The 19,804-nt window shown below is 38.4% G+C and overlaps 2 protein-coding genes across 6 annotated transcripts in view; one reads left to right on the top strand and one right to left on the bottom strand.

The window, feature by feature from the left end:
- C27H8orf48 (chromosome 27 C8orf48 homolog) overlaps positions 1-19,804 on the bottom strand; it is a 286,378-nt gene that overhangs the window by 240,501 nt on the left and 26,073 nt on the right. Inside the window, exon 3 of one of the 3 annotated variants that reach the window (XR_009734037.1) lies at positions 9,272-10,919. The exons of the other annotated variants lie outside the window; for them this stretch is intronic. The gene's annotated coding sequence lies outside the window, so the exon portion shown is untranslated. Of the gene's footprint in view, positions 1-9,271; positions 10,920-19,804 lie in introns of those variants that run through there. 3 annotated transcript variants of the gene reach the window in all.
- The window catches only part of DLC1 (DLC1 Rho GTPase activating protein), a 514,129-nt gene continuing 512,594 nt past the window's right edge, over positions 18,270-19,804 (top strand). The window contains exon 1 of one of the 3 annotated variants that reach the window (XM_061404350.1): positions 18,270-18,405. The gene's annotated coding sequence lies outside the window, so the exon portion shown is untranslated. The remainder of the gene's footprint in view (positions 18,406-19,804) is intronic. The other 2 variants (XM_061404351.1, XM_061404346.1) reach the window with 2 other exon arrangements.

The following is a 19,804-nucleotide window of genomic DNA, read 5'->3' on the forward strand; positions in this document are numbered from 1 at the left end:
AAGTCATCTTTAGGAACTGTCATTAGATGCCAGGGCAGAGATGGCATTTTCTTCAACCCATAGCCACTTACCATATGTCAGACTCCCTACTGTCTTTCTAAGAGTTTGAAATCTATAATAGGAGAGTTGAGGATGATGGCAGAGCCAGCTGACTCCCAAGGTCTCATGTTCCCTTTCTGTGGTATAGAGTAAGTTCTTGAAAGTGACTAAGTGATACAGCACTACATTCCTAGGTTCTCTTCTTTACATGTAGGTCAGATCATATATCTATTTCTTGCCAACTGAATATGAGTGAAAGTGATATATATCTTCTGGACTAATGTAGTTAAGTATCCAGTGTGTGACTCCTCACTCTTTTACCCTCGTGGAAACTTGATGCTGCCAGGAATATCTTGAAATTAAAAGACAGTAGGCTCACAAGAGGGAATTCTGAGTTACTGCCTGCTCTTTCTAGACTCTGATATGAACAAATAATGACATTTCTATATTAATCCATTGAGATTAGGGAGCTATTTATAATATCTTTTGCCTAACCTAGCTTATTCAGCAACACCCTCTTTCAATAAGCACCTTGAACCTTAAATTTCCCCAATACATTGTCTTTGCTGGTCTGCTTCATAGTAAATGTCTCCACACTGTAGGTACAATGGGCTTCCCCAGTGGCTCACTGGTAAAGAATCTGCCTGCAATGCAGGAGACTCAGGGGATTCAGGTTCGATCCCTAGGTCAGGAAGAGCCCCTGGCGGAGGAAATGGCAGCCCACTCCAGTATTCTTGCATGGAGAATCCCCATGGATGGAAGAGCCTGGAAGGCTACATTCCCTGAGGTCACAAAAAGTCAGACATCACTGAGCATGCATGCATGCATGTAGGTATAATAGTGAGATGTGCTTTCAAGGAAATGTGTTATTTATCTTTTTAAAATTTCACTTTTGATGAAATCTCGTTATACTAAAATTTTACTGTGAACATGCACTTATTTTGGAGAAAGCTATGTTTAGAGTTAGAAGTATTTTGTAATGTATCTGAATAGCGAGGAAAGTAAATGTGTTATTTGCATTAAATTTGCTGAGTTATCAATAGAGTAAATTAAGTTATTGTTCAAAATGGTGGTAAGGACAGCCAATTTCATTAGTTTAAGTGGTACTTAAAATTCTTCTAAGCCTCTACTCATTTTTTATCTTAAGGCATTAGATGAAAATGTGTTAGCTCTTCTCTAAATTTTTGGTAGAATTCAGCTGTGAAGCCGTCTGGACCTGGGCTTTTGTTTGCTGGAAGATTTCTGATTACAGTTTCAATTTCCATGCTTGTGATGGGTCTGTTAAGATTTTCTATTTCTTCCTGGTTCAGTTTTGGAAAGTTGTATTTTTCTAAGACTTTGTCCATTTCTTCCACGTTGTCCATTTTATTGGCATATAATTGCTGATAGTAGTCTCTTATGATCCTTTGTATTTCTGTGTTGTCTGTTGTGATCTCTCCATTTTCATTTCTAATTTTATTGATTTGATTTTTCTCCCTTTGTTTCTTGATGAGTCTGGCTAATGGTTTGTCAATTTTATTTATCCTTTCAAAGAACCAGCTTTTGGCTTTGTTGATTTTTGCTATGATCTCTTTTGTTTCTTTTGCATTTATTTCTGCCCTAATTTTTAAGATTTCTTTCCTTCTACTAACTCTGGGGTTCTTCATTTCTTCCTTTTCTAGTTGCTTTAGGTGTAGAGTTAGGACATATCTGACTTTTTTCTTGTTTATTGAGGTATGCCTGTATTGCTATGAACTTTCCTCTTAGCACTGATTTTACAGTGTCCCACAGGTTTTGGGTTGTTGTGTTTTCATTTTCATTCATTTCTATGCATATTTTTATTTTTTTTTTATTTCTTCTGTGATTTGTTGGTTATTCAGCAGTGTCTTATTCAGCCTCCATATATTGGAATTTTTAATAGTTTTTCTCCTGTAATTGAGATCTAATCTTACTGCATTGTGATCAGAAAAGATGCTTGGAATGATTTCTATTTTTTTGAATTTACCAAGGCTAGATTTATGGCCCAGGATGTGATCTATCCCGGAGAAGGTTCAATGTGCACTGGAGAAAAATATGAAATTCATTGTTTTGGGGTGAAATGTCCTATAGATATCAATTAGGTCTAACTGGTCTATTGTATCATTTAAAGTTTGTGTTTCTTTGTTAATTTTCTGTTTAGTTGATCTATCCATAGGTGTGAGTGGGGTATTAAAGTCTCCCACTCTTATTGTGTTATTGCTAATTTCCCCTTTCATACTTATTAGCATTTGTCTTACATATTGCGGTGCTCCTATGTTGGGTGCATATATATTTATAATTGTTATATCTTCTTCTTGGATTGATCCTTTGATCATTATGTAGTGTCCTTCTTAAAAACGAAAACTACAGGCCAATATCACTGATGAACATAGATGCAAAAATCCTTAACAAAATTCTAGCAATCAGAATCCAACAACACATTAAAAAGATCATACACCATGACCAAGTGGACTTTATCCCAGGGATCCAAGGATTCTTCAATATCCATGAATCAATCAATGTAATACACCACATCAACAAATTGAAAAATAAAAGCCATATGATTATCTCAATAGATGCAGAGAAAGCCTTTGACAAAATTTAACATCCATTTATGATAAAAATTCTCCAGAAAGCAGGAATAGAAGGAACATACCTCAACATAATAAAAGCTATATATAACAAACCCACAGCAAAAATTATCCTCAATGGTGAAAAATTGAAAGCATTTCCCCTAAAGTCGGGAACAAGACAAGGGTGCCCACTTTCATCACTACTATTCAACATAGTTTTGGAAGTTTTGGCCACAGCAATCAGAGCAGAAAAAGAAATGAAAGGAATCCAAATTGGAACAGAAGAAGTAAAACTCTCACTGTTTGCAGATGACATGATCCTCTACATAGAAAACCCTAAAGACTCCACCAGAAAATTACTAGAAATAATCAATGATTATAGTAAAGTTGCAGGATATAAAATCAACACAGAGAAATCCCTTGCATTCCTATACACTAATAATGAGAAAATAGAAATTAAGGAAACAATCCCATTCACCATTGCAATGAAAAGAATAAAATACTTAGGAATATATCTACCTAAAGAAACTAACTCGATGGACGTGAGTCTCAGTGAACTCCGGGAGTTGGTGATGGACAGGGAGGCCTGGCGTGCTGCGATTCATGGGGTCGCAAAGAGTCAGACACGACTGAGCGACTGATCTGATCTGATCTAAAAGAAACTAAATACCTATATATAGAAAACTATAAAACACTGGTGAAAAAAATCAAAGAGGACACTAATAGATGGAGAAATATACCATGTTCATGGATCAGAAGAATCAATATAGTGAAAATGAGTGTACTACCCAAAGCAATCTATAGATTCAATACAATCCCTATCAAGCTACCTTTTCATACTGTTAGGCAATCAAGATTGCTGGGAGAAATATCAATAACCTCAGATATGCAGATGACACCACCCTTATGGCAGAAAGTGAAGAGGAACTCAAAAGCCTCTTGATGAAAGTGAAAGTGGAGAGTGAAAAAGTTGGCTTAAAGCTCAACATTCAGAAAACGAAGATCATGGCATCCGGTCCCACCACTTCATGGCAAATAGATGGGGAAACAGTGGAAGCAGTGTCAGACTTTATTTTTCTGGGCTCCAAAATCACTGCAGATGGTGACCACAGCCATGAAATTAAAAGACGCTTACTCCTTGGAAGGAAAGTTATAACCAACCTAGACAGCATATTCAAAAGCAGAGACATTACTTTGCCAACAAAGGTTCGTCTAGTCAAGGCTATGGTTTTTCAGTGGTCATGTATGGATGTGAGAGTTGGACTGTGAAGAAGGCTGAGTGCCAAAGAATTGATGCTTTGGAACTGTGGTGTTGGAGAAGACTCTTGAGAGTTCCTTGGACTGCAAGGAGATCCAACCAGTCCATTCTGAAGGAGATCAGCCCTGGGATTTCTTTCGAAAAAATGATGCTAAAGCTGAAACTCCAGTACTTTGGCCACCTCATGCGAAGAGTTGACTCATTGGAAAAGACTCTGATGCTGGGAGGGATTGGGGGCAGGAGGAGAAGGGGATGACAGAGGATGAGATGGCTGGATGGCATCACTGACTCGACGGACGTGAATCTGAGTGAACTCCGGGAGTTGGTGATGGAGAGGGAGGCCTGGCGTGCTGCGATTCATGGGGTCGCAAAGAGTCGGACATGACTGAGCGACTGATCTGATCAAGCTACCAACAGTATTCTTCACAGAGCTAGAACAAATAATTTCACGATTTGTATGGAAATACAAAAAACCTCGAATAGCCAAAGCATCTTGAGAAAGAAGAATGGAACTTGAGGAATCAATCTGCCTGACTTCAGGCTCTACTACAAAGCCACAGTCATCAAGACAGTATGGTACTGGCACAAAGACAGAAATATAGATCAATGGAACAAAATAGAAAGCCCAGAGATAAACCCACGCACCTATAGACACCTTATCTTTGACAAAGGAGGCAAGAATATACAATGGAGAAAAGACAATCTCTTTAACAAGTGATGCTGGGAAAACTGGTCAACCACTTGTAAAAGAATGAAACTGGAACACTTTCTAACACCATACACAAAAATAAACTCAAAATGGATTAAATATCTAAACATAAGACCAGAAACTATAAAACTCTTAGGGGAGAAGATAGGAAAAACACTCTCCAACATAAATCACAGCAGGATCCTCTATGACCCACCTCCCAGAATATTGGAAATAAAAGCAAAAATAAACAAATGGGATCTAATTAAAATTAAAAGCTTCTGCACAACAAAAGAAACTATAAGCAAGGTGAAAAGACAGTCTTCAGAATGAGAGGAAATAATAGCAAATGAAGCAACTGACAAACAACTAATCTCAAAAATATACAAGCAACTGCTGCTGCTGCTAAGTCGCTTCAGTCATGCCTGACACCAGGCTCCCCCATCCCTGGGATTCTCCAGGCAAGAACACTGGAGTGGGTTGCCATTTCCTTTTCCAATGCATGAAAGGGAAAATGAAAGTGAAGTCGCTCAGTCATGTCCAACTCTTAGCGACCCCATGGACTGCAGCCTACCAGGCTCCTCCATCCATGGGATTCTCCAGGCAAGAACACTGGAGTGGGTTGCCATTTCCTTCTCCAATGCAGGAAAGTGAAAAGCGAAAGCGAAGTCGCTTAGTTGTGTCCAACTCCTCCATCTATGGGATTTTCCAGGCAAGAGTACTGGAGTGGGGTGCCATCGCCTTCTCTGAGATAAAATTTAACTTCACCTTTAAATAAACACATGAAAATTTACTCAGTTGTCTAATTATACTAGAATTATTCTATAATTAGAATTTTACATAAAAGCAAAAAAAAAAAAAAAACCATAAAGACTTTTTTGAAAAGAATAATGATTTATTCCATTAAGCTACTGATGAAAGCCTTCAGCAGCTAAGAATGAATAACTTTTCTGCAGTCCTAGACTAAGTAAGAGTGCAATTTACACCGCATATCACTCAAAATGAAACTGTTTACCTCTGTACCAAAGTCATGATTAGAAGCTATATTTTCCTACCAAATTTGAGCTCTTTTTTTCAATACTGGGGCACAATATCCAAAGCGTTTAATTCCATGATACTTTGTAAGTGAACCTGTGAGAATGCTAAGTGTGCCAGTTGCTTTAGAAATCCTTATTTTAATAATAGTAAACAAAGATATGGTTCAGTTAGTCTGTTAATACGTCATATTGTTATCCCCATTTAAGTGGTCATTTGACTGTATTCCCAAGAGTATTACAATGGAAACATATACATTTTACAGATGGAGTGTATATATGTATACACACACACATCCTTAAAACATGTTGAGATCATAAGTTTTTGCTATGATCAAATTAATATGTTAGGGCATAGCCCCCATAAACTATAATAGTCACTACTATTTATCAGGAAGTGGTATGTGCCAAGAATTGTGATAAGTGTTTTCCATACCTAATCTCATCTGATGTTCACAGCATCCTGAAAGTTGAATTCCTATTTTGTATGAATAAACTGAGTCTCTAAAAGGATAAATAAATTGAATATTGCTTCCAAAGCTGGTGCAGCTTCCACAAGAACATACTGCCTGGTTTCCCAACTATTTGATAAAATTCTATTATAAATTGCACATTTTCTATTCTATTTGCACAGAATTTAAGTACTTTTTGTCAATGTACTGATTCTATCCCAAATCGATGGAAAGGAGAAATGTCATTATTGTTATCATTTCAGAGATTATATATTAAACTACTGCAAGAAAAAAAATACAAATCTGCTTCCTAGCAAGAAGAATCTTAAGCAAGGAATGCCATCTGGTGTGACAGCCTCTGACACTGGCTACTGCAATCCAATGTCAATTTCCTTCCCTTTCCCAGATCACAGTAGCAATGGTGGAGATCCCTTGGCTTTAGGGATAGAAGGGGTTACTATTCAAATCCCTAGGGATAAAACATGAGTACTGTATGCCAATTACAGTAACTTCTTTCCCCTTAAGAAGTGACTGGTCTTCTGAATGTGGCTTCTACAAAACCTTTGCTTTCGTAATTCAGACATAGTTTCTTGAGATGCTGCAGTCATACTATGGATGCAGAAGGTGGAACGAACAGCTTAAAACTGCTTGATAAGACTGTTTAATCTTTTTCAGATCCAGTGCTAAGATAAATAAATCAAAATGGAAGCACCATTTTATCCTACATGTATGGTAAAGAATCCTCCTGGCAATGTGGGCAATGCAGGAATCGTGGGTTCAAGCCCTGGGTTGGGAAGATCCCCTGGAAAGGGCAAGACAAGCCCACTCCAGTATTCTTACCTGGAGAATCCCAGAGACAGAGGAGCCTGGTCAACTACAGACCATGGAGTCGCAAAGAGTCGAAAACAAATGAGTGACTTAACACATACACAGATATCACACACCCATGGAGCTAACTGTTCAGAAGATAAAATTTGAAAATAATATAAAAATAATCATTAAAGAATTTCAAATTGCACACTTGATGTTTCAAACAAACAAAATCAGTAAAATTAAATGAAAATTTCCTGTGCCCGTGTTAGAATACTAGGATTAAAAGCAAAATTTTGTATTCACTTTTCTAGCTTAGACTTATCTAAATATGTCCCTGAGGGGCCTCAATAAAGTAGAATTTAGTCTATTTTCACACATAATGGTCCTTTCTTCTTGAGTGAATGAGTGAAGTTGCTCAGTCATGTCCAATGCTTTGCAATCCCATGGCCATAGCCTGCCAGGCTCCTCTTTCTGTGGAATTTTCCAGGCAAGAATACTGGAGTGTGGAGAAGGAAATGGCAACCCACTCCGGTATGCTTGCCTGGAAAATCCCATGGACAGAGGAGCCTGGTAAGCTACAGTCCATGGGGTCGCAAAGGGTCGGACACAACTGAGTGATGGGTTCCATACCAGCAGAAAAAGTCTTACCATGGAAAAAATATATATATACAAAAACCTCAGCACTACCAAAGAATGTATCAGGGTCAATCAACATTAGTATGCAGCAGTGTACAGTAGTAACAAATTTAAATCTAAAATGGTTGAGTAATAACCCATACTTTCCTTTTGACAAGTTGGATGGCCTGCGGTTTGTTATTTACGTGTTAAGGGAAATTACCATTATGATGTGAAACTCTATCCTTGCTGTTGTATTTTATGTTTCCTTATTTTACCACTAAAGGTGATATCATTCATTATTTGATTTCTAAAGCCTGTGGGAGAATTTCTGGATTGCCTTTGGATGGGGGAAATGTATCCTGTATACCCACAAATAGAGTTTTGGTGAAAGAGCCAGGATGTGAGATGATTCCCTGACTTCCATTCAAGTTTTCTTCCTGCTTGTTCAATATGGCCCGTAAGCCCCATCGGTGCCATTCAGATTTGTTGGTGGCTCATATACCTGAAGTAGTTTCTTTCCTCTGTTGGCAAGCCCCACAAAAACATCTGCTTGTAAAGACCTGAAATACAGCGATGCATTTTCCTGTATGAGCCAGGTTTACCCGCAACTTTCAATTATTGGTTCTAGTCTGAAGATACACGGTAGGATTTCCAGCAAAGATCACTAAGACTCTAGAACATTCTAGAATGATGCATTATGAGACCACTAATCCTTAGAATTTGGTGTGGTTTTCTGCTTTGAAATTCCTTTGCTGTATTCTGAAAAATGTTAGATGAGTTTGGTGGAGAATTTAGAAAAACTGATCTTCCAATCCCCACTGCCTGAAAGTGCTAATTATTTTCTATAGTTAGCATGTTATCTGTGTGGCAGTATTTTCTCTGCTTTTGATAATTTCCATAAAACTACTACATTAACGCCTTTGAAATATGATAACCACAGATTTTAATACAGCGGACTCCTGAAACTTGTGGTCTGAAGTCTGCCAAAAGGTGACACTGCCCCATCTGGCACATTGCTCATCTGTGGGATGACCTTGAGATTGGGTTTTTTTTACCCTCCTATCTTGTCCTGTCCTTTCCTGGTTTCCTTTAAAATTCTGTTTAATGCATGACTACAGAGTACCATTGGAGAATGCAAGAACACTTTCTAATAGCAAAATGTAATATTTATGTGTGCATGGATATTGAGACTTTCAATAGCAAATCACAAGAAAGTCCAACCATTAAAAAAAAAAAATACCGGAGTGGGTTGCCCTTTTCTTCCCCAGGGGATCTTTCCGACCCAGGGATCGAACCCAGGTTTCTGGCATAGTGGGCAGTTTCTTTACCATCTGAGCCACCAGGGAAACGTGCACCTCTCTGCTTGCTAACATTCAAGCCCATACATATGTTGTTTGTTCCCTCCCTCTCATAGCCCAACCTTGCCCCTGTGTACTTGGGGAAACCAGACTGTCTTAGGACTTAGGGAGGATGACTGGATAAAAAGAGGTAAAGGAAAGGAGGTTTCTTAAGACCTTGGGTGTAGAAATTAGGGTAATGGAAACATACTTTCAACATGCAGATAACTCCATAAATCCAATTTTTGTAAAAAATGTATTGTTAATCCTCTGGCTTGGTCCAAAAGAGACAAAGATCACTAAGATAATAGGCTTTGATCCAGCCTTTTGGCACAGAGGGCTTCTAACAGCCCCAGCAACATGTGGAGAGTGCTCTTCCTCATGGAGAAAAACTAAAGACACAATAGCACGCTTATAATTCTAGAGCTGTGAAATGCAAATTGCCCTCTCTCATTTCTCAGCACTCAAAGAGAAGGGTTTGATTTTCAGTCATCAAAAAATGTTTATTTTCAAATATAAAATGAGCTTCTCCCAGATGTATATACATGACTGCAATCTCTTCTGAGACACTGTCTTGATTATGAAGTACTTCATCTTTTCCATCACACTATGTACAGCATCAAAAGGTAGAACGGCAGCTGCTAACCATGCAAAAAGGTTTTTCATTTCCAAGGGAAAAGAATTCTTCTACGAATTTAATTTTCTCTAAAGAGAACACAATCTACCTACAAAATGGAGTAAGATAACTTAGTTAACATCTAACTGTACCTTGGTCGCTAATGGATACAGTGTTTCTCGGCCAGTGTTAAATTCAGAAAATGCTGCTGCCGGATTAAACCTCCCTAAAGGAGCACTAAGAAAATATATGTATCTAATCCATTTATATCAGGAGAAATGACCTGGGGCAGTAATGTTATTTTCTATTAAGGTAATCCGGAAAGTGGATGGAAACCAGTTAGACAGTAATCTAATTGAAGCACAACACAGAACTCAGAAAATGAACAAATTTATCCCTTTGCTGAAGAACAGTTAAATGGATTTTTAAGCTTGTATTTGATCTAAAAAAGTGGTTTGCAAAGCCAGGAATATACTAATTTTATGAACTTCAAATGTTGTGGAGAAATATTTTAAAAACAAATATGAAGGACATAGTTCCTCTTTAGTGATTATAAAAGTTGTTAGAAAACTATTATTCCAACTTCTATATTTACAGTAAAAATTTTTTTCACACTAAGAAATTTTTACTAAGAAGCACGTATCTGTCCAGCATCATGGTAACACCATAGATCCCAGGATAGAGTCTCCAAATAGGCTTTTATAACATATTTACATTTTGTTATTACATATTTACATTTAATCCTTGCTTATCAGAAAATAAATATCATCCTCATAAATCTGATATCTAAAAAACACCTTATATACCCATTTATAAAATGTTTGTGCGTGTGTGTGTTTAATGTTCAAAGCTACTTCTACATCTATCGTCTATGTAAGAACTGACGTAAGCTGAAGTGGCATTTCTCTGTGATTCTGTCCTAATTTTCTATTCAGCTCTCGGCCTGGAGAAGTACTGGCAGAGACAGCAGAATGAACTGGGCAGTCAAATTGACAGGAAAACTGGTCAAGTTTCTTATTGGAGGATTACCACACTGCTCTATTCAGATCTGCCCCCTCAGATCAGATCAGATCACATCAGTCGCTCAGTCGTGTCCAACTCTTTGCGACCCCATGAATCACAGCATGCCAGGCCTCCCTGTCCATCACCAACTCCCGGAGTTCACTCAGACTCATGTCCATCGAGTCAGTGATGCCATCCAGCCATCTCATCCTCTGTTGTCCCCTTCTCCTCTTGCCCCCAATCCCTCCCAGCATCAGAGTCTTTTCCAATGAGTCCACTCTTCGCATGAGGTGGCCAAAGTACTGGAGTTTCAGCTTTAGCATCATTCCTTCCAAAGAAATCCCAGGGCTGATCTCCTTTAGAATGGACTGGTTGGATCTCCTTGCAGTCCAAGGGACTCAATGTTGAAACCTTATTATGAGGCCAGTGGGATGTTCTTCATTCAAATACAAACTGTCTGCATTTGAAGACAACTTATTGTAAAATACCTTTCTGTAAAAAAAAAAAAAAAATGGTTTTTTTCCCCAAAGAAAAATGTTAAATGTCCACTTTTAAGCAACCAAAAACCAAAATAGGTTTGCATTAGTAACTACATTTTATCTGTCTTAGTAACTGAATGTCTTCTTCAGTATCAGATTTGAAGTCTGAGTATAAACTGTCTTCCAACCCAGGGAGTACAGATTCTGCTGCATTTCTTGCTTTCTTCAGCACTTGAGTGTGTGTGTGTGTGTGTGAGAGAGAGAGAGAGAGAGGGAGAGAGAGAGAGAGGGAGATGTCTGACTCTTTGTGACTTCACAGGATATAGCCCGCAAGGCTCCTCTGTCCATGGAGTTTTCCAGGCAACACAACTGGGGTGGGTTGTCATTTCCTATGCCAGGGATCTTCCCAACACAGGGATCAAAGCAGCATCTCTTGTGTCTCCTGCCCTGGGAGGCAGATTCTTTACCAACTGTGCCACCCATACCTGGTGGCAAAGTCACATCTTACTCTTGACAGATTTTGCCCATGATCTTGACCTCTTTAGCATATAAATGACACAAAGCTTTTTCTCAAATTTCCTATGGCTAAATTCATGGTTTCACTTTTCCTTGATTAATATATCTCTGAAAGTGAAACAACCTCCACTGAAGTCAGCTGTAAACATTCACTGGAGAAATATTCAGTATTTGCTTGACAGTTCACATGGATGCATAAATTTGCAGCACCAACCTTTTTTGTTTTTCCTAAAATATCATTATGATGGATTCTAAAGAGCATTTGGCAATACATAAAAAAACAAATAAATAAATAAATATTGGGCTTCCCTGATAGCTCAGTTGGTAAAGAATCTGCCTGCAATGCAGGAGACTCCGGTTCATTCCTGGGTTGGGAAGATTCCCTGGAGAAGGGAAAGGCTACCCACTCCAGTATTCTGGCCTGGAAAATTCCATGGACTATCCATGGAGTCCCAAAGAGTTGGAGACGACACAGTGACTTTCACTTTCACTTTTTTTCCACCTTAAAATTATCAAATTATTCAACTGCATAAGCATACATGTGTTTTCATCATACATGGTTCAAATAATGTGAATATAACTCAGATTCCATCCCCTGGTCCTCACCTAATAGCTAGTTGCACATATATTTTGGGATTCCCAGGTGTCTCTAGGAGGAAAGAACTTGCTGCCACTATAGGAGACACAAGAGATGTGGGTTTGATCCCTGAGTTGGGAGGAGGGCATGGCAACCCACTCCAATATTTTTGCCTCAAGAATCCCATGGACAGAGGAGCCTGGTGGGCTATAGTCCATAGGGCTGCAAAAAGTCAGAAAAGACTAAGTGACTGAGCACACACACACATATTTTACCATAATTCATTATCTGTAGCAGTCAGACCACAACTGTTGCAATGATACTATGCCTGGATAGTAATTTCAGGTCTACATTATAAAAACTCCTGCACTGATAGTTAACAAAATAATTTATGGAAAGACTTGCATAGACTGCCAAACACTTAAAAACTATGTTATGTCACCCATCTATCACTTAAACTGATTTGTTGATTTATTTATCATTTGACAGTTTATTCTAGTTTCTCAACAAGATGGGAAATCTTTAGAAGGCAAGTTTATATTTATATCTGTACTTATCTCCAGTATCTCCCACCATACCTGGTGACACAGATTAGGAAATATAAACTGTGCTAAAAAAATGGTCATTAAGGATGCATAGAGCTCAAGATTTATGAAGATTGGGAAAATATAGCAATGGATAAAATGACTCTTTATCCTGAGGAGCTCTTTATATGGTTTAGAGTTCTCACATTTAAATGAAAACCTCCTGTCCTCGACTCCAGAAAACAGTCTAGTAGTCAAATCTGGTAAGTATCACAAGAAACAATCACAGGTGAAGTAATAAAGGCTTCAATAGTGGCACAAATTTTAGTGAGGGTAGAAAAAGCAATCTAATTTTTTCCCAATGAGAAACATTATTTTTTCTTCTCAATTCTCAATACTGATCTTAGTGGTCAATTACCATCTATATATTGGATTTAATAATAATAATAATAAGAAGAATACAAATGAAAACAGCAATAAGAAGTTTGAAGAGCTGAGAGGTTTCCCTCTATTGTGTGTTGTTCATCAGCAAATGTACAAAGTAAAATCTGACAAGGCCAGCAAAACCTTTTGAAGCTTATTTGTAATATCAATTTCCACCCACTAACAGATAATCGCAAAGGTGTGATCACTCATACTCACCTAGAGCCAGACATCCTGGAATGTGAAGTTGGCCGGGCCTCAGGAAGCATCACTATGAACAAAGCTAGTGGGGGCGATGGAATTCCAGTTGAGCTATTTCAAATCCTAAAAGATGATGCTGTGAAAATGCTGCATTCAAAATGTCAGCAAATTTGGAAAACTCAACAGTGGCCACAGGACTGGAAAAGAACAATTTTTATTCCATTCCCAAAGAAAGGCAATTCCAAAGAATGTTCAAACTACCACACAATGGTATTCATCTCACATGCTAGTAAACTAATGCTCAAAATTCTCCAGCCAGGCTTCAGCAATACGTGAACCGTGAACTTCCAGATGTTCAAGCTGGTTTTAGATAAGGCAGAGGAACCGGAGATCAAATTGCCAACATCTGCTGGATCATCAAAAAAGCAAGAGAATTCCAGAAAAACATCTATTTCTACTTTATTGACTATGCCAAAGCCTTTGACTGTGTGGGTCACAATAAACTGCGGAAAACTCTCAAAGAGATGGGAATACCAGACTACCTGACCTGCCGCTTGAGAAACTTGTAGGCAGGTCAGGAAGCTACAGTTAGAACTGGACATGGAACAACAGACTGGTTCCAAATAGGAAAAGGAATACGTTAAGGCTGTATATTGTCACCCTGCTTATTTAACTTATATGCAGAATACATCATGAGAAACGCTGGGCTGGAGGAAACACAAGCTGGAATCAAGATTGCCGGGAGAAATATCAATAACCTCAGATATACAGATGACACCATCCTTATGGCAGAAAGTGAAGAGGAACTCAAAGCCTCTTGATGAAAGTGAAAGAGAAGAGTGAAAAAGTTGGCTTAAAGCTCAACATTCAGAAAATGAAGATCATGGCATCTGGTCCCATCACTTCATGGGAAATAGATGGGGAAACAGGGGAAACAGTGGCTGACTTTATTTTTCTGCACTCCAAAATCACTGCAGATGGTGATTGCAGTCATGAAATTAAAAGACACTTACTCCTTGGAAGGAAAGTTATGACCAACCTAGATAGCATATTAAAAAGCAGAGACATTACTTTGTCAACAAAGGTCCATCTAGTCAAGGCTATGGATTTTTCAGTGGTCATGTATGGATGTGAGAGTTGGACTATAAAGAAATCTGAGTGCTGAAGAATTGATGCTTTTGAACTGTGGTGTTGGAGAAGACTCTTGATAGTCCATTGGACTGCAAGGAGATCCAACCAGTCCATCCTAAAAGAGATCAGACCTGGGTGTTCATTGGAAGGACTGATGTTGAAGCTGAAACTTCAATACTTGGCCACCTGATTCGAAGAGCTGACTCATTTGAAAAGACCCTGATGCTGGGGAAGACTGAGGGCAGGAGGAGAAGGGGACAACAGAGGATGAGATGGCTGGATGGCATCACCGACACAATGGGCATGGGTTTGGGTGGACTCCAGGAGTTGGTGATGGACAGGGAGGCCTGGCGTGTTGCCCTTCATGGGGTCGCAAAGAGTCGGAAACGACTGAGCGACTGAACTGAACTCTACTGAACATTAACAAGCAACCTTGCTCTCAGAATTTATTGTGGTTAGTAATTAACTAGTAACTGTGCACAGATACCACAATTTTTATTTTTACTCCATCCTTTAAATTTATTTTGTGTGCATGTATAATTTTAAAAGGCAGAGATTACATAATTAAAGAAATCTCACCACTTGTTAAGTAGCAAAACATTTCCCAACCAATTGGTCATTAGCTAGCTGGTCATTAGTTGGTCACTGTATCAAGTGTCCTGAACACCCTTATGGAACTCAGCACCTACACTGGGACCCTGTCTCTGTAACCCAACAAATCAGAGTGATGCTTAGCAATGTAAGGAGCCACTGAGACTCCACTCCAAGGATTATGGCCAAATTTCATTCCATTTAGTTATTGCCTCAGGTAAGGCTGTTGTTAAATATTCTGAGTATCTTCCCTTCTGCTACTGCTGCTGCTAAGTCGCTTCAGTTGTGTCCGACTCTGTGAGACTCCATAGACGGCAGCTCAGCAGGCTCCCCCGTCCCTGGGATTCTCCAGGCAAGAACACTGGAGTGGGTTGCCATTTCCTTCTCCAATGCATGAAAATAAAAAGTGAAAGGGAAGTCGCTCAGCCGTGTCCGACCCTCAGCAACCCCATGCAGTGCAGCCTACCAGGCTCCTCCATCCATGGGATTTTCCAGGCAAGAGTACTGGAGTGGGGTGCCATTGCCTTCTCCCATCTTCCCTTATGCGTGGCTAAAGATAGCTAAATAGGTTAAGTAGATAAACAGAGAATAGAGACACAGACAGACATGGTCCTTGGTAAAATCCTAAAAGAACTATCCAGTGAAAAATATTTGGGTGACTTCCTTCGCAGTCCAGTGGTTAAGAAACTGCCTTGCAATGCAAGGGGCATGGGTTCAATCACTGGTCACAGCACTAAGATCCCACACACCCGCAGAACAGCTGAGACCAAGCCCTGCAACTACTGAGCCCAAGTACTGTAACTACTGAGCCCAAGCACCACAACTGGGAGTCTGTGTGACACAAGGAAGGATCCCCCATGACACGATGATGACACCACGTGCTGCAGCCAAGACCTGATGCAGCCAAATAAATAAATAAACATTTTTTTAAATATGTGGGAACATTTTATTTTAAAGCCATCAGACCAGGACTGCTCTGCTGTTGTCCCGTCTCCTACTGCTTTACCAAGTTTTTAGCTACAGCAAATACACTGCTATATATATATTAACCAAACTAATGAAACACCTTAACATTCCAACCATTCTGAAACCACCCAGTCCTATGCATTCTACATCCTCTGAGTTCTAACACATTTGCTCTCTCACATTACTACCTATATCTTAATCTATGACCTGGCAGAAACTTTAAAACAGTTACAAATTGATAGAGGCCTTTCACAAATTGAAATTCATATGTTGGTTGCACCATTTTCCCTCACATTGTCTGGAAATAACCACTGGGGCAAACCAGAGATAAAACGTGAAAGTTAATTCTCGCTTAAGGGAGGGTAAAGCTACCCTTACGTGTATGCTGTTTCACAAAACTGACACTTGATGTTTTAATCTCCAGTAAATAGATGTTTTAATACAGATGTACAGATTTTGCTAAAATGAATATGGAAATAAATTTTCACTGTGAAAGAATAAATTAAGACCTATAGTAAATTAATGCCTCAAAGAAGCTTCACATATTTTAAGGTAGAAAAAAGTCTATTAAGAGCATTCAGAATCTTCTGAGAGATTATTTGTGGAAAGAAACCAGTTTTTATGCAGAAAAGATTTTCTTATAATAAAGGTAATTAAGCCAATTGAGCAGATATAAAAGAACATCAGGAAAAAAACTGTCCGTAGGTTCAATTTCAGACTAAAATGCAGTCCAGCCTGGTATCAGAAGATGAATCACAATGAACATTAAGGGGTTCTCAGGTTTTGAGATTTTAAGATACATTATATAGTTATGCTGTCATAACTATAACAGTAACATAAGCTATCATTAGAATAGACTGATATTTCATTTATTCTATTACATTGTATTGGATAGAATACTCTATAAAATGGGGAAGAAAAAGCAAAGCTTAATCACTCATTCATTTAAAAGCATTTATTCAGTACCTATTCTGCAAAGCTTTATTCAATGCGAAGATAAATCAAAGTCCCCTTTCTCTGGGAGTTTATATTCTTTTGGATGAGATAACTCATAAACAAAAACATATAAATAACTAAATGCTATGACGAAAGAAAGAAAACAAGGTCAGGAGAGTGTGATGAAGGTGTACTTGCTATTTTCACAGGCAGTTAAGGAGGATCCCTTAGTTAAACTGACATTTGAACTGAAAATTAAAAGCAGAGAAAACCATGTGGAGCAGAGTATCCCAGGAGAGTGATCAGCACATCCAAGTTCCTGAGGCAGGAGTGCCCTTGACACTTTTGCGGAAGGGCGGGAAGGCGTGGGTGCCTAGAGTTCAGGGAGCAAGCGAGGCAGTGCAAGAGAAGGTGTGAGAGTGTGAAGGGAGGTCACAGGGCTGGGGTGAGGGGCCAGGCTACAGCAGACTATCACTAAGAATTTTTATTTTATTCTGAATCATGTTGGAAGATACCAAAGAATTTCAAGATCACTTATTATGAGTAGGACCTTATAGGAGAAGCAGGAAAATGACATGATCTGACAGGTTTTTACAAGATCAGCCAGGCTGTTGTATGGAGAATAGACTGTGGGACTGAGGTGTAGCAAAAGACGAGCTAGTTAGAAAGAGAGCTCCCGGTCAGCTCTGCCAGGGCAGGAGAGGTCAAAGTGGTGGGAGTTGTTGGAGTCTAGATATATACTTAAAGGAACTGACAGAAGTGTCAAAACAAACTAGAAAGACTACACAATACTTCCAGAAAATGCATCTCTCAGACTGATAGTCAAATAAAGCTATCTGCAATGCAGAAATTAAATGTATGACTGTATACAATTATGGTGACAATATTATCCATAAATAACCATCAGATGTAGAGATGTCTAACAGGTTAATACCATCCTGAACTGGGTAAGTGTATTAATCGTTCAGTCGTGTCTGACTCTTTACGACCCCACAGACTAGCTCACCAGACTCCTCTGTCCATGGGATTTCCTAGGCAAGAATACTGGAGTGGGTTGCCATTTCCTGCTCCAGAATTGAATAAGGAGGCTCCAAAAATAGGGAGATTCCACTCCCCACCCATCATTCAAATTTTCATGGGCAGAGACGGTGTGTATCCTGCCACCAGCTTTGTTTCAGAGGGCTTCCCGGTATCATTAAGTGAGAGATTATACTGCTTGGAGTTAAGTCTTTTTATGCTTTATGTCTCAACAGGGGGGAAATTAGAAGAAATTAATACACAGGGGAAAAACTTCCAAGAAATGACAGATCGGTCTCATTTTCATGTAATCCTTATTTCAAAATATCCTGCATGCTATAAACTTCAGTGAAATATATGTCAGTCCCTCCACTGATGCTTGAATACACCCACAGCAGATCGTACTTACAAAACTAGGGTCAACAAATGGAGAATGGTTTCATTGTCTGCGACAGCATTCCCTGATTGGAAGCAGTCCCTTGGGAATTCATTGCTGAAGACAAGTCCCACCCCTTCAAACTGCGGCCACCCTCAGCCAGGATCATCCGACAAGACATCGCCTGGGAATCCATCTGTTCTCGCCAGCTTCAGAGAGACCAACACAGGTGATTAACCAGGTAAAATTCCTACTCTTCCTTTTATACTTAATATCATATATAACAATATATGTGCATCATTATGTAAGCCGTTCGCATGTTGAAGTGTTTCTGAAAACACAATCATAATACGTTGCTCATGAAATGAAGTTTTATAAGAAGAGAAAAATGCCTAAGGTTATATATACTTAAACAAAAAAACATAAGATGCTCGCTTGGTGTCACTTTCTGGCATTGATGGAAATTATATTCATCTAAAAATGTAAAATATTTTCTCGTGGAAGTATGAATTTTTAACAGTAAGTGATAATTGCAGTGGTATGTCATGTAATTGTTTGGAAAAATGATTTCCTCTACAAAGTTCAAAGTGAAAACGTTTGTTTTGTTTAAAGCAGATGATACTATTCAGGATTTACACTTTCATCTGTTACTTTATTGAATAACTTCAATACAGATTGAACATTGTGCTTTGAAATAATGTTCATCTATGTTTAAAGTTATTTTGACTAGAAAAATAAATTTTACAGTGTTCTTTTTATCATAAACTTTTTCATAAAATTGATCAAGGTCTGTTAGATAAAACACTTGCCTCTTCTGACAATTGACTGATGTACCAAATAGATCAAAGCAATTCTAGAGAAACATAGTGCAAAGGTGTTATTGTCTAAAGACATAGCTTTTTTTTTAAATTCAGAGCTGCTTAATCAACAATGTTACTAATGAAATGATTGGTTGCCTTGAGGTTGAGAGTTAATAGAATGAACAGACAGCCTGTTTTTCCCTTACAGCAACCTATAATGCTAATGGATAAGCTAATTTTCTCTTCCCTAAAGTAATTGCACAGTCTCCTTAATTTAAAATCACTTGCATTTACTCACTTGGTTTTTTTCTAACAGGGCAAAGGTCCTGAACATTTAGACTGGGAAGATTTAAATAGTCAATATAATGTAGAGTGTAGGACCTTTCAGCATAAGTAATTAAAACTTACTATGCATTTTTTTTTAACTTATGTTGAGTACATTGTCCATTTTAATTTGCAGGAAGATAATATTACTACAAATTAATCTTATAAATTCCTGATATGATTCTGTTACCTCTCTGTTGATTCAATAATCTCTCTTCTGTTTAAAGAAGAAAACTTCTGATTCTCATCAATAAAACTTTGTCTAGATCAGTGAACTGTATATATTAATTTCTGTTTTAATATTGCCAGGACTGTTATAAACCAATGAATGATGTTAGAAACATTACATTGAAATAGAGATGGGTGACAGTTAAAGTCAGCATCCTAATGAGAAAAATCAAGTTCATATTTCCAATAGCATCTTTAATGCGCAAGAAAAAATCACTGCAAGTATTAGCCTGCATGTTTTTCATATTTCTTATTACAGAGTTTTCAGAATAAGAAATCTGTTTTTAA

This window comes from Bos javanicus, chromosome 27 (genome assembly GCF_032452875.1).
Source record: "Bos javanicus breed banteng chromosome 27, ARS-OSU_banteng_1.0, whole genome shotgun sequence".
Classification (NCBI taxonomy): Eukaryota; Metazoa; Chordata; class Mammalia; order Artiodactyla; family Bovidae; genus Bos; species Bos javanicus.